A 16,369-nucleotide genomic window follows, 5' to 3' on the forward strand; every position below is an offset into this window, starting at 1 on the left:
CTCCAAGTTAGTTTTCACTCTAATTCACAAAAGCCATGGTTTACTAAAACACTGAAACGTTTGGAGAACAAAAAGAAGCGTATTTACCGTTCCGCCAAGTCTCAGGGAACGCATAGCGCATAGGTAAAATATCACGAAGCTAAAAGATCTTATCTCGCCGCTATTTGTAATGCCAAGCATACCTTTCTTCACTCGGACTTGCAGAATATGCTAACTAGTAACCCCAGAAAGTTCTGGCAAGTTATCAATCCGCATCACGCACCAGAAATAACCCTCACAGATGAGTCAGGCACAGTTTTCACTGATGCTGAGTGCGCTACTATGTTTAACTCTGCCTTCTCATCCGTATTTACGAAAGAAACTGAAATACCGCCATCATTTTCAGCACCACCCTCAGTGAAAAATTATGCTATGCCACCAGTTGTCTTCACGTCATCCGGCATTTCGTCCCTAATTGAAACCATGAAAATTTCATCGTCATCCGGTATTGACAATATTAACACAAAGCTTTGAAAAATAACAAGGATATTTGTGCGCAATTTTTATGCTTACTTTTTTCACAGTCACTGTTATCAGGTCAACTACCACGCGATTGGAAAAGCGGTAAGGTCGTTCCAGTCTTCAAATCCGGTAAAAAAAATTCACCGCTTAACTACCATCCCATTTTCCTTACCAGCGTACCCTGCAAACTCACTGAACACGTCATCTACTCAAATGTCATGAGTTTCCTCGATTGTCACAACGTTTTTCATTCTGCGCAACACGGTTTTCGAGAAGGCTTCTCATGCGAAACACAGCTGGCCATTTTTAGTCATGATTTGCATGCTAACCTTGACTCTAACCTACAGACCGATGCTGTTTTTCTGGACTACGCAAAAGCGTTCGACAAGGTTCCTCACCAACGCGTACTACTAAAGCTTTCATATTTGAACCTCCCCTCTAATATTTTTAAATGGATAGAAGAATTCTCGACTAACCGCTCACAGCACGTCACCGTTAACAACCGCAACTCCAATCCTATCCCAGTAACGTCAGATGTTCCGCAAGGTTCCGTCCTCGGTCCGCTTCTGTTTCTAATCTATATTAACTATTTACCAACCCAAGTCTCTAGTAATATTCGCATGTTCGCCGATGATTGTGTAATTTATCGCAAGGTTAATAACGCTTCTGACCAAACATCTCTTCAAGATGACCTTAACCGCATTCAAGAATGGTGTGCCAATTGGTTAATGAAACTTAACCCTCAAAAATGTAAAATCTTGTCATTACGCGTCGCCGTAACCCCCTTCATTTCCCATACGTCATAGCTAACGTCCCTGTACAACCGGTTCTATCACACAAAGTACTTAGGCATTACCTTGTGTGGCGACTTGTCCTGGAGCACACTCGTTACGAACATCATTTCATCCGCTAATAAAACACTTGGATTTTTAAGACGTCATCTCCGCCAAGCCCCTAAACATGTGAAGTTATTAGCGTATTAATCCCTTGTCAGACCAAAATTAGAATATGCGTCACCCATTTGGAGCCCGCACCAAGCTTACCTTATAAATGCACTCGAATCAGTCCAAAACAGAGCAGCCAGATTCATCCATTCATCATATTCTTACATCAGTGTGTCAGCTTTGAAAGCTGAATCTAACTTATTGCCCTTATCACTTCGTCGCCGCATTGCCAGCCCTTGCTTGTTTCATAAATTTTTTCACAGTTCACTAGGCCGCGCATCCTACATCGTCCCTCCAGCGCGCATATCTCATCGCACTCGTCATCCGCTTCAAGTTTCCCGACCTCGTGCACGACTGCCGCATCATTTCTTCCCGTACTGCAGCAGACTGGAACGACCTACCCAACGACATCGCAGCCATCACGTGCCCATCCAACTTTGCCAATAATGTTACCAGTCATGTTTCGTTGTGTTAACACTTGCTCACCAAAATATATGTACCCACCCCTTATGTAATACCCCTCGTGGGTCTTTAAGGCAATGAAATGAAATGAAACGTCGCCTTCGTCGACGCTGCCCAATACGTAGCTTCCAATCATTTTGTTTCGGTGGCTACCTCGCTGCTCGGGGAGCTGCTGACGTCGCTTAGGCATCAACACGTGAACGCCGACAAAGCCGAACAGGTGGCTGTAGCAATCGCCATGGCCACCGTGAACCATTCCACTATCTACAAAGACTCGCGAGCTGCCGTTAGAGCATCCATGAAAGGCTCGATATGCAAGGAACCGACTCGCGTTCTCTCTGCAGCACCTTGGACAGTCAAGAAGCACTTAATCTGGTTCCCCGGTCACGTGGGCAGCGATGCTCATGAAGCCGTCCCCAACGCCAACGAACTTCCTCACTCCCAGGCGCGAGATGTCACCCGCCGCGCCGGAAGTGGACAATCGGAGGCCGGGGGATGGCAATGGCACAGGGAGTCTCTCCTTACTTTTAACGAGGTCTGTGAGCACTGTCAACTAGGGCATCGGAAGTTTCCATTTCCACACCCACACCTAAGCAGGCCACAGGTAACCACCCTTCGAATGCTGCAGACGGAGACGTATCCGTCTCCATTTATTGGCTCAAAATTCCTAGGCGGCATCAATCTGGGCTGTCCGCGCTGTGGAGCATCCCAGATGCATTCTTAAGCACATGCCCTGGCAGTGCGTCGACTTGCGCGGGCGTTCAGGGTCTCCCTCTTCGGAGGACGACTGGCTCCGGCTCATCACCAGCTCCGCCAAGGAAGAGCAACTCAGGGCTGTCCAGAGAGCCCGCGATATCGCCGAGAGTCTCAACCTCCCGGCTCCGTCGTGGGTGCGGCCCGCAGACGCTGCCCCCTAACGGGGACACTCATCGTCTTCTCATGACCAAAATAAAAGTTCTCTCTCTCTCTCTCTCTCTCTCTCTCTCTCTGTCTGTCTGTCTGTCTGTCTGTCTGTCTGTCTGTCTGTCTGTCTGTCTGTCTGTCTGTCTGTCTGTCTGTCTGTCTGTCTGTCTGTCTGTCTGTCTGTCTGTCTGTCTGTCTGTCTGTCTGTCTGTCCGTCTGTCCGTCTGTCCGTCTGTCCGTCTGTCTGTCTGTCTGTCTGTCTGTCTGTCTGTCTGTCTGTCTGTCTGTCTGTCTGTCTGTCTGTTGTAATTTTAGACTGGGTATTTAAATCACCTATTGTCGGCAACTCAACAATCATCAAGGTATCTAAAACCTTTAGGAACATTAGGATGAGATGAAAGAAAAACACATTGTAGTCTGTGGTCAAATTAGGATAAAAATGTCCCATAATATGGGTGCTACACGTGAACAGCTGCAAATGCCCTTTTTCTGCAAGAGTACGTCATGTTCAAGAGAAACAAAGTTGCGGTTCAGATAAGCTTCCAAGAGTCAAACAACATTCGAAGCCCGCATCTCCATTTCGGACACAAAACCAGCTTCGACATTTTCATTATTCCACTGTTTAATCGCTTTTGGAAGCTCAGGATGGGGAACTGAGTAAAACAGGTCATTTAATTACGCCAATGGAGGATACATAGCCTATTGCTTGGCGTTCACGGAAATATTCAAAAACTTGATCCGAGTTTCTAGTCAAGAAAGTGTCATTCAATGCAAGACGCTCCAGGGTCTTCAGCAAAAAACTACCGACTTGATATTGCCACGTGTCCCGTTCACTAATAATCGTGCGAACGAGGACGTCGAAGTTGTAGGTGTTGGCACTGAAGAAAGCTATAGGAGAATCTTTGTGCTCTTTCTAATCGGTTTAGCTAATCTTTCACAGCCAATTTCTTCACAGAACGAAGTCATGGTTTGCTTCATTTTTGACAAGGTGGCTTTTACAGGCTTAAAATTCTTGATTGCCTCTAGTGCTTTTTCGTTAGAAGCATGCCTAGGCAGAGCCACAAAAGCGCCATCCTTTTTGGACTGCATTATATATATATATAAAGAGAGAGAGAGGTGTCTTTGAAAACGACACGTTGCAACGCTCGCACCTGACGACCAGTTACGGCCTCGAGGGCAGCGCTGTTAGCAATGGCCGGCCGAGGTGGCAACGTGCCACCTATTTCAGCAGGGAAGAAGTTTGGCCGTGTTGGTGGGATACATTCAGACTGGGATACATAGCGCAAAAATTTTGACACAGGGACAAGCAGAACACAGGGCGAGCGCTAACTTTCAACAATTGATTTATTGCAGCTGGTGAGTACATATATACTCACTGGGACGCCACTGCAATAGAACACACTGAAGGGAAGGAGGAAAAGACAGTCATGTGACCATTATGCCCAAAAATTCAAGCTCTTTCCTTGATAAAAATATAGACGGCGTGCTAACGCACTCGTCACCTGCTCTGGCTATCTCGGCTGCTTCCACAATTTCCCTCGTAATCTTATTCCTGTGGCGATAGACACAGGAATAAGATTACGAGGGAAATTGTGGAAGATCGCGATCGTCTCATTCGGCAGCTGCGCTCTGGTCTCCAGTAGAGCTTGGGCTCGCTCTTTTCGCACGACGCTTGTAAATGTTTGCAGAATGCCGCTTCGGAACAGGTCCCACGTCGTCAAGGTGGCTTCTCGATTCTCGAACCACGTCCTGGCGGCGTCCTCCAATGCGAAATAAACATGTCGCAGCTTGTCGTCGCTTGCCCAGCTGTTAAACGTAGCGGCCCTCTCATACGTCTCGAGCCAGCTTTCCGGGTCCTCAAATGTGGAACCGCGGAACGTCGGTGGTTCCCTGGACTGCTGCAGCACGATGGGGGACGCTGGGGCTGCCATTGGAGTTGCCTTAGACACAATCTTCTTGGTCTCAGGTAGAAGTCCGTGCTCCGGGGGCAGCTGTTGAAGACGGCGGCTTGCTCGATGTTCCGGGACGGCGCTGGTGTTGTCTTTGCGGTCCGGGCTTGAATTACGGCTTCTCGGGGGCGTCCGGTACATGAACGTAAAGCACCTCCACCAGATGTCACGTGGTGGTGACGTTTAATACCACAGTACCAACACTGTGAAGGACAAAACTAACTTTTATTGGGCGAACCTGTGCCCACAAAAACAGGCTACATTTATAGCACAACGATAGTAGCCAACACGGTCGGCGATCGTCGAAAATCTGATCAGCGGGTCAAGCGCGTCGGCTTTTATACAGCAGTCATCGAATGTTCCAGACTAATAGGTGGGACCCGCATGCCTTCTACAAAGTTCTACACCATTCGTGTCAAGCGATGAAATCAGATAACACAAGGTTTGGCAACAACAGACAGCGGATAGAAGCATCGATAACTTTCCAGAAACTTCGGATACATGCAGGCGCGTCCCGCGCTGTGCGATAACATTTCTTAGGCGGCAAAACATGTCGCCCGATAAAGACAAGTACACGTGTCAATATCATTGTTTTCACTAAGCATAGAAGTACGATGCCAATTTGTCTTCTCTTGCTTTATTATATGCAAAAATGATCCTATATGTAACATTTTTCGTACTGGTGTATAATAATTATCTGCTTTCGCTTGAGTGTTTACCCTGTCACTTTAATTATTCACTTTTTGCTTGTATAATTCTCTTTTTGCTTGTATATTTACCCTGTCATTGCTCCTACAGGGTGGACGGTGCTTAGTCAAGCTGCAGTGTCCGCAGCTTTTTCGCCGTCTCTCCTTTTTCACAGATGTTTTTGTTTGGTGAAAATAAAACACTGACTGACTGACTCTAGACTGACGTCGTGCCGCCGGACACACTATACCCGCTCGCTGGAGAGGGACTATTTCTTTAGATGTGGAGGCAATCGGCTGCTGCGCTTTGGTCATCTGGGCGGGGCCTCTCCTGTCTGTCTTCTGAAGTTGTATCCGACTGTAGAGGTCGCCACTTTTCGTACAACACAAAATGACAAAGTGTGGAATTATTTGGCCTATGAAATGGATACATCACGAGTGAGCTATGCAAGGACTTAAGTTGGGTGAAAATTAGTCATGCAAATATATGACATTGTTTAAGAATGTGTAGTATCTATCGACCATGCATGTAATGGCAAGTTCGAATCGGGGAGTGTTGCATTAATATGCACAGTCAATAGGTGATAGCACTATTACGCTTCTGCCATTTTTCCTGTCTTTTCATTGTGAATTACACACACCGTTAATCTTGTGGCTAATCAACACGCACTGTATCCTTGAACATAGAAAGAACAAACAGCACAGTGACGTGTATGCTGCATTAGTGTACTTTTCATTTACATGGTCCAAGAGTGGCACAGGTTGTCCTACGTTTCTGCCTATTTTGAAGAGACACCAAGTGCGTGTTACAAGTGTCCTAATATGCACAGCACAATGTTTACTGCAATAATTTTATTCATCCTCTTGAATAATAAACAAAATAATAAACTGAAAGCTCCTTTATGAGGTGTCTTCTGGGGGCTCGACTGCAGAGTAGTGAGGGCACCGATAGTCCTGTTGCAGAGCAACCCTCGGAGCCTCTGCCACACTCTCAAGAGCACGTGCCTGGCGCTCGCCTACTGCCACCAGGTGTTTGAGTGCCTCCAGCAGCAGAATGTTTTTCTGCCAAAAAAGTGGATTGTTGGAATGAATCAACCGCATATAATTCATTATTTACAAAGAAAAAAGCTCGTTGTACTGTTGGTACTGAGCGCCCTTAACTGTGGAAGCATTTAGTGTAGTATGCATAATAAAACCATGTGTCGGGACAACGTTGCTTTATTTTTCATAACTGGGGTTGTCTTTTTCAGAGCCAATTGTCAAGTTTATTTGTGTGCCAGCAGTTTAGGTGTCCTCGAACCTTCACGAATCTCTACTGTCAGCACCACAAACCTATTTTTGTTCACTGCAAAAGAAATGCCTCTTCCTTCAGTCACTTCTTATGCGAGCAGATTGCATCCTATGCCTACAAACATCATATCTTTGTCCCATTAGGCAATTTTCTACCATCCTCGCCTGCAGTTCTCTCTCCTTGACATCCATTCTGTCACGCCTATGTAATCACCTGTTACGAATTGGCAATAAGTGATTGAAGACTTGCATGGCCTGCCCGCCAACTCCATTTATTTCTTAATCTCAACTAGCATATCAGTTGCCACGGTTTACTACGCCACTGTCTTCCTTCCTTAATGCTACCTCCAACAATTTTCGTTACTTCGCTTTCTGCACAGTCCTCGACTTGTCAAGTTTCTTTGTTAACTTCCAGGTTTATGTCCCATATTGTATAACCGGTAGAATGCAATGATTCTAAACTTTTTTCAGGGATACCAGTAACGTGGTGATCACGATTCGGTAACGCCTTCCATGTGCTGTTCAACGTACAAAATTTTTGTATAAGTTTCCTGCTTTATATCAGTACCTGCTATTGATATTTCACCTGGATAAAGATACTCTCCATGGATTCTGCGGGCTGAATGTCACTCATGAATTTCTGTTATCTCTCCGAGTTAGCGAAGGTTACCTTTATATTTTCCATATTATTCAACCTTGCAATGCTCACTCTAGGTCCACCTAAGTGTAATATTTCGAATACTTCTAACCGTGCAGTGAATAGCACCCGGGTGATTTTGTCTCCTTGCCTGACCCCTTTTTTTAATGCTATTCCACTTTGTTAGTAGCGAATTAATATAACTGCGTGTCTCGATATTTCCCAGGGTATTGTGCTTCTTGTGCTCTATGACATACAACGTTTATGACTGTATGTGTATCTAATTAATCCAAATGCCTTTTAGCTATAAATGAACCCACGTAAAAAGTGTCTTATGCGCTGCAGGTTTTTCATCAATTACCTGATTGACGACGTGAATGTGTTCCATTATAGAAAGCCCATACCTGGACGCTGTGTCTGTCTGGGTTGGTTTGAATCAAGTGTTGTGGTGACTTTCTAGGAAATCACCTTGGTGAATCTTTTGTAAAATATTGAATTGCCCTGATAGTCTTTCAGTGCATACATCTCAATCTTTCCTACGCCAAGTTTCTTCTCGCAAATGTCATGCTGCTTTAATTCTTTACTGTTTTCTTACTCCTTCCAATAGTGTAATTTGATTATCCCTAATAATCTTTATGTCCATCAGCTCTGCCAGTTTGGTGAATTCTCTTTTATTTCTGCGGCAATAGACCTTCGTGTTCATTTATCACAGGCTTTGTCGCTTCAGAAAAGTTGCCTACTTTTTGCTCTGGTGCCTTACATCATCCTTAAATTTCATCTTCATAGTATTGTAATGTGGCATTCATTAAATCAAGGTTACCATCTTCTCATTGTTTCCATTTTTTCTGTTCTATCTATGGGTGCGTAATTATTTGTGAAGAGCATGATATAATCGATTCTCACCCTGACTGCATATATGTTGGTTTATTTCCCCTTGACTAATTTTGCTCCTCTCTTCAAAATTCATAGGAATTTGAGACCTATGATTACTGCCATTTAGCCTACTTAACACTTCCACATCTTGTACTGTGCTGACACAGGCGTATGTAAATAAAGTTATATCATTTTCTTGTTTTCCTGCTGGTGCTTCTCCAGGTCTACTTCATGCTATTGCCCTTCTAGAAGAAAGCATTCTTTATTCAGTCTATTCCTTTCAAATTCTGCCAATCTCCCCGATACACAGTCGCCAATTGCCTGTTCCGCCTGCTTTGGATACTAGAGACATTGATGTTCATTTGCAAGCAAAGGCAATAGGCTTGCAATTCTTGCCCCATGCGCCAGGTTGCCCAAAGTGATGCGTTTCTAGATTGTGAACATTCTCTGCATTACACCTTGTGAAATTCCTGTTGCCCTAGTAAACATTACATGTGAATAAACCAGTAAGTTGACAGCAAAGGAGCAAGGAAGGTTAACACAGGGCCTCTTTCAGAAATACCCACGAAGCCCCTAAGCTGCGTGAAGGCCTTGTCTTATGGTTTCAAAAGCCAAGCACTTTGCGTGGTTGCAGAATGGTTTGCAATTAAAGATTATACATGCCTGTGCTGTGTCAGCCCGCAGACCCTCCACTGCCTCGGCCCGTCTCTTCTGGTCTTCCGCGATTATCTGCAGAGTACCAGCCTTAGGCAGTGTCTGCAAGCGTTGTGGCATTGTGTTTATATGGGGCACTGTGGTGTATAATAAGGAGAAAAACTAACAACGAATTTAAAAAACACAGTGTGGCATTTTGCACGCATGCTTGTGCTAGCTCGTAAAAAGAAAAAATGGTAAGCTGCAATTGAATAAGTCATATCTAATTGCACAAAAATGCCCATGACACACCGGAAATTGACTGCTGCAGTGGGACTACTGGGAGGTCCAACTGACTGGTCGAGAACTGTGACTCCTGAAGAACGATGGTAAAAGAAACAGATAAATTGCCTAAATAAAAGCATGCAAACAAACCATTTTCAAGTGTGACAATGCTAAACCGTACTGTATGTTATGCAGTTGAGTGCAAGCTGTACAGTTGTGCGCTAATGGAACTTTCTGCACTTCTTACATGGCGTTTGCTGTAGTCGAGTGGAAATGCAAAATATTATGTAGTCTATGGATTGCACTTTCACAATAGAGATTAAACAAATACAATTCAAACTGCATACGCAGTACCGCACTCACCGGTGTGCAGTCTTTTAGCAACAGTAAGGGCCCCAAGCCATGGGCACATTCACGGCCAATCAACGAAAGAACCCTCCCTCCGAGCCCTGGTAGTTTTCCACCACCTGTGCCACTGAAATTGAGGACAAAACGCGTTTAATAAGGAAGTACGCAAGAAAATTTCCAAATAAGAAAGTTACTCGCGAATATAAGTGGTAAATCGTTTACAGAAACGTATTTAGCATGATTAAATACTACTAAAAGCCACTGTGACACCACGACCCCGCAGCTCTAAGTTGGTCAACATTTAATGAAATAACGAATAAGGTGACATTTCATTGGGAGCATAACGCATACCGACAACAGCAGCGTCTTTTTCCTTAGATAGCTATAATACCAGGGCAAATTACGAGGCAGCTTCCGACAAAACTACTGCATCCCGCTTGATTTGAGCGACAAGCTCTGACAAATACCGCCGCCGATTTGTCGCACTCTTCTTTGCGGGGCCACGTTCGCTCAGAAGCTCCGCCAGCTGGGCCCACAATTTTTCACCTTCATGGTCCGTGAAACGCCCGGACAATTCACTGCGCGGCCTGGCTAGGTCGGTTTGCCTCTCCAAGAAGGCTACTAATTGTTCTTTTTCGAGAGCAGACGCATGACTCCCCGACCTAGCCTTTTTTGCTGCAGGTGGTGTGAGTTCGCTTTCCGCTATGCTTCTGGCTATGGCATACGCCTACAGGCGGGAGTGGTATGGCTTTGAAGCTCGGGCAAGCGCGATCACTTTTAAATTTTCGCAGACCCACGTGCATGTAATAGCTCGAACACTCATTGGTTCTCAATGCCTTTTTTAAACTCCTGGACATTCAGTTCGTTACTACGAAAGTGACTTAATCCGTGCACTATTATTATGCTAAATGTGAAACAGTAGAAATACACTTATCTGCAGTTTGTCGATGTCTCCTTCACTGTGTTGGTTGCGAGATCCATCGTCGGCGCCACCTCCTTGTCGCATCGTAGCTTATAGGCTGTCTTCATTTTGCTCACCCTATGTAATATTCGTGATGGTCGCAGTCACGCAGAGTGGAGGAACTCAGCGCACTCACACAAGCAGCACCGGACAAGTTGTTTCTTCAGCATTGCGCCGTGAACAGTAGGAGCGCGTTGCGATCTGTAAAATCGCCGAGGCTATTGACAGTCTTACGGGGTGCACGGAAAGATTGCCCACGGAGGAACAGAACCATCCAAGAAATAGTGGTCATCATCCAGCGCTGCAAGCTCGCTGTATGAGTTGTTTACACTGGGCCTCTCCGATGCTCAGCCGCCATACTCGCCCGGTGAATGGATGTGATGACGCCACCACAGCGTTCCCTCGTGGTATAATACGAAGCGTACTAAATTACAAATATTGTAATAAGTGTATTTGTTTTATAACTTGCTTGTGCATGTAATGCACTCGGTAGAACGGCAAACAAGTGAAAGAACGCACGACCATGCACCGACGGTATGATCACGTCAGCCCGTTTGTCGACCGCTCAGTAGGCAACGCCTAAGGAATGATATCCACCCAGAGTGTATCTAGATAAACCACTGAAACTGGAGGCTTGTCGAAAGATAAACTGTGTCTCGTTACCATTTATGCTTTCATCTTGGGGGTGTCGCCAGAGCTCGAGAAGATCGCGAGTTTCGCCAAACTTGGCGCATCCTGCATAGCACCCCAGGTGCAGCTTCGTGTGTTTATGGTGGCGGGTGTTGCTCAAGTTGCGATACGGCGCATGCACGTAATCGCGATTTATCAAGCGCGCCTCCGCATCTGCCACCGGAGCACTAGTATAGTCGGTGAATGGCTGAAAGCTGATTGGGAAACGGCATTGAATAGATTTACAACAGTGCGCGTGTCTTCTGTGACCCAGCCAGCAATTTCTGTTTCATTGGGTTAGCATTCGTATCGAAATTCATGCACTTTCTGAATCTATCTATCTATCTATCTATCTATCTATCTATCTATCTATCTATCTATCTATCTATCTATCTATCTATCTATCTATCTATCTATCTATCTATCTATCTATCTATCTATCTATCTATCTATCTATCTATCTATCTATCTATCTATCTATCTATCTATCTATCTATCTATCTATCTATCTATCTATCTATCTATCTATCTATCTATCTATCTATCTATCAAACAATATTTGCGTCTGTGTGAGTCGCCGGGTAGCCCATGGTCAAATGGTAGGCCCATTGCGCTGCTGTCCGGAGGTAACAGGGTTCGAAACCAACTATCGGACCAACTTAGGTCACTGAGTACGTGCCGACTTGTACATACGCATTACATTACATTGTAATGAGGAGGGAAGATAACCGATGGTCATTAAGGGTTACGGCCTGGATTTCGAGGGAAGGGAAGCGTAGCAGGGGGCGACAGAAAGTTAGGTGGGCAGATGAGATTAGGAAGTTTGGAGGGTCAACATGGCCACAATTAGTACATGACCGGGGTAGTTGGAGAAGTATGGGAGAGGCCTTTGCTCTGCAGTGGGTGTAACCAGGCTGATGATGATGATGTACATACGCGCCGCTCTTCAACGAATTTCTTTCACGCCGACATAGGTGACAGTAGGCGCAGCACTGGGTAGGCACGGTTGTCCGAAGCAACTTTTTGACGCCGGCTTGGAGCACTCGGTATGCCCCACTGGGTCTGCGCGGGTCTTCAATGAACCTATGTCATGCTAACTAGGTGTGCGCCATTAAGTGTGTGCAGCTATGCAATGAACATCTTTGACGCCAACTTAGGTTAGTATAGGTATGTGCCACTGGGAATGTGCCGCTCAACAATGACGAAAAGATCACTTAAATTTCTCTGATGCTGAGCAGAAGAGAACCCGTAACAAGGTTTCCCCAAGGACAGCAACCCGACACACGAGCTGGCTGCACCACGTACGCACCGGGTACATGCCACATTTAAATGAGCGCCTGTCATGCGGGCTGCGCCATGAACGCACTAGGTATGTGCCACGCTTCAGTGACCCTCTCGCCAACTTGGGTTACTAAGCCTCTGGGGTAAGCGAGGGAATCCTTCTAAGCTTTCGCAGGCGCTTCTCGTCTCGGAGGCCACAAGCGGACTTCTTGGCAGCACCACTAGATGGCGCAACCTGTTCATACAAACTAGAGTACCTCGATGCCACGCTTCTTCGTACACTTGTGGTTGCGTCGCCACGTTGTGTCGGAACCCGAAAAGGCGCTCTATGACGGACAGTGGGAACATAGGCTCCGCGCTTGCCGACAGTGTAAAAATTATCTCGCAATATTTACGATTACGTGCACTGCAATGTTTTCATATCACCTTCAAAATGGAAGTTGAACGCACACAGTAAAGCAGCTGTAGAAAAATTTCGAGCGCTACAGATGACTAGTTGCTTTTGCCGCGCTTCCGCTTAGGCTAACAAATTTGTTTAAACACAAAGTTGACGCATATGGTGTGCATTAAATGTTTTATAGATTGTGCTTTAAAAAGGCTACAGCAGATTCTGAAGGTAAAGCTTTAGCTACGTTATGCCGTCAAAAGATACAGGCAAAGACAAGGTGAATAAGTACGGCAACGTTACCAATAGCCGAAGGTAGTCTATTTATTCATCGGTATGCAAATCGTGCATATGAAAGGTAAGAATCATAAAGAGCACATGCTCGGAAAGAGCCTCACATTAGCGGCGACACGCTATACGAGCGTCAAAAAGCAAGGTTGTGGTCGTGGTTCCGGTCACGGCCGTTGCTGCCGAATTTCAAATGAGGAAAAATGCAAAACGCTCCTGCACTTAGGTTTAGGCGCAAGTTAAGGAATCCCAATTTTTGTAAAAAATTACAAAAATATTTTTGCCTATGCATGGTCATTCTTTCATCTTTGATAAGATCTTAACTTTCCATAACACATGTCTCGTTGCAGTCTCATTTGACTAGAAATCAGTACATATGCGCATGCGTACGGTTGTGTGTGTTACCTATATATATGTGTGTACCGCTTTGTGGAATAAAACCATTGTTGGAAGTTAGCGCTGTGTCCTCGACTCGTCACTGTCTTTCGTCCCTTCTCGTGCGCTAAAAAACCTCAGTGACGCATACGTCACAGACCCCGCCCTCATTTTTTTCTCCTAGCTTTTTTTTTCATTTTTTTTCTGCGCTACGCGTTTCCGCTGATCGCGCCGCGCGCGAACTTGTCTCGTTCGTGCAGCGCGCGGTTTTACGCACGTGCACAAGGAAACATTACTAGCTGTATAATTCAGTGCTACGCGAATACTGAGGCAGACAAAGCGGATCGCAGAGCGCGATCACGCGCTGGTACACGGTAACAAATGACATAGTTTCGGAACCTTCGCACGTGACCGCACGACCTTGGGAACAAGCAGACGAAGCAGAAGTAAATCTCTCTTGCTTCGGTTCGAAGTAAAACAACAACAACAAAAAAAACGCGCGGATATTCCATTTGTGTGTTTTATTATTTATCTAAACTTCAATTCGTCTATTGAAGCAACAGATCGCACAGATAATAATGTTGTCTTGAATAATTCTCGAAGTCACGTGTCACCACGAGCGACGTCACACTCCAGTCACGATTACGTAGGCGCAGGAGCCCGACTACGTCACCGTCCCTCTTGCGGTGGATTCGCCGCGAGTGAAAAGAGAAATGGCGTTCTGATTTAAATTTCTGTCCTTTCCGCGGCGCGCAGCGATGTAATTCTTTGCAAACACGATCGTTGGCGCGAATTGTATGCTCTGCGCTTGTCAGCTGAAGATGGCCAGACCTGGTGAGGGGCCCTTTAGGGGTCACAAGCTGTGTGTAGTTCCAGAGGACAAGGAAGGTGGGTTCGCTTTTTTACCGCATGACCTACTGCGTAGGAAAGGTTCTGAAAGCATTTTGTTCATGTTTAACAAGAAATATTCGGTGCCCTTACAGAAAGTCAGGCATGATGGACAAAAGCGTGTGACTAGACTGGAACTGAGTAGTGTTTTAAGAAAGATGGCTGGTGCCAGCAAGAATAGTCTACAATTGTTTTCTCTGTCAAGACTCACAAAATTGCTGGCCTTCATTGCGTCATTGTATCCGAAAAAGGTACATTGCAAAACGTGGTTGCGGATTTCTTGAAAGCGAATCTTAAAAGATTAGAAATAGACGATCCCTTCTTTTGGTGCGTGGTTTGGACGACGTGATACATTACCTGGTATACCATATGAATGTTGAGCCAAAGTCTTATCAGTGGCAATAAAGGACCTCTTTCATTCACTGCCCCGCAGTGGGCTTTTGTCTCGCGTAGAAGAGGCAATTAACAAACATGACGTTGTTGACTTTCACAATGACGCAGGTATCAATGCCAGTGGCATTTTAGAATTGTTGAACGTATACTTGACGTCTACCTACGCTATCTGGGACAAAGTAACTTACCCGAAGAAGGTGGGTATCTGTATTGGTTCCTCGATAGCGCCTGTACTCAGCTACTTATTTTTAGCCAAATGTGATAGGAATCTTAACATACAATTGCAGGGTTTCAACGTTGCTCGTATTTTCAGATGCGCCGACGATGTTTTAGTTCTTCTTGATGTTTCAAAGAAATGTGAATTCAATGTAACAGTTGAAAATGTCCTTGATGTTTCATAGATGTTTTAAGGCCCCTAACTTTGACGCATGAGATTTCTGAAGAAAATAACATACGGTTTTTAGACCTGCGCGTTCAGTTTTCGACGCAACACGTGTGCTGGATGTTTGAGCCAAGGGTTAACAAGCCGTTACTTCTATTCGGGTCTGCATACTCTAAGCTCGTGAAGAGAAGCATCGTTGCCTTTCAAATGCCTTGAGGAGGAGCAAATTTTGATAAAGAATGGTCGGGCAGTGTTTTTTGTCGTGGTGGCCGGAAGAAACGCACAAGGCGGAAGAAAGCTTTCGGTCGCACGTACTCCGCCTCGGTGCAGCTGGGTATACCCCATGCTTGCAGGTTAGTGTCGCGGAAGGCATATTTAAGAAAATTAACAAAGCGGGTCGCGCAAGGACACAGATCACAAAAGGACAAAGTCGTGACAACGTAAAGAAGGCAGTTATTTGTATTTTCATGTTATGTCACAGACCCTTAAGAGGTTGGCTGGAGCGCAAATGTTGCTGTTGTTTTTTCCGCGCCTAGAAAACTGGTGTCACTCAGTAAGCAAACTTGCGCTGTCTTCCAAAAGAAGGCTCAGCGTAAAACTAATCCCAGACAGCAATTCACGCAGCGTGCCCAGTGTGTCGCATACGGGATACCTATCTCATGTGGTAAAGTCTACAACGGGCAAACCGGCCGGTACATTAATGATCGGCTTGTGGAATACCACAAGAATATCGACAACATTATTCAAGTCATCTAGGCGTGCACTGTCACGACTGTGGATGCAAACCCGTCTTCGACAAATGCAAGATTTTATCTGGGAGGAAGTCAAGCCTTGCTGGAGAAATTATCGAGGCGGTCGCGATTTCACGTGCGAGAGATAACTCGTCTGAGTTGATCTACCTTGAATCAAACGCCAGGGTGCGTCAGCAGTACGAGCAGATTCTTTGCGCATGTGTGATCTTGTTTTCTTTTTTTGTCAAGAGTTCGCTTTAAAGCTAGCTGCGCATGCAAAATAAAAATTTTTTGTTTAAAGTCAGCGCTGTATTGCGCACTTTGTGTGCCTCCTTCGTCTCCGTCGGCTCCCGCGCTGTAGCTTTCCACTATGCAGCTGTGAGTTTGCAAGGTGCATCAATCTGGCATTAATTTCCAGGACAACACCAGATTGAGTATGCGCACCGTGAAACTCGCCGTAAAGTCCCGCCGTTATTAGACTTCCTTTTTAAACAAAATGCTCCTT

The 16,369-nt window shown here is 45.4% G+C and overlaps 1 protein-coding gene and 1 long non-coding RNA gene across 4 annotated transcripts in view; both read right to left on the minus strand.

Annotated features, from left to right (window-relative positions):
- Nucleotides 1-16,369, minus strand: part of LOC142575088 (monocarboxylate transporter 9-like) — a 218,223-nt gene that overhangs the window by 189,462 nt on the left and 12,392 nt on the right. The window lies entirely within an intron of this gene.
- LOC142575089 (uncharacterized) lies at nucleotides 5,814-9,516 on the minus strand. The gene is made up of 3 exons (XR_012826558.1): nucleotides 9,191-9,516; nucleotides 8,909-9,001; nucleotides 5,814-6,507 (listed from the first exon to the last, which is right to left on the minus strand). It is a non-coding gene; the product is annotated as an uncharacterized LOC142575089 (long non-coding RNA).

This window comes from Dermacentor variabilis, chromosome 3 (assembly GCF_050947875.1).
Source record: "Dermacentor variabilis isolate Ectoservices chromosome 3, ASM5094787v1, whole genome shotgun sequence".
NCBI lineage: Eukaryota > Metazoa > Arthropoda > Arachnida > Ixodida > Ixodidae > Dermacentor > Dermacentor variabilis.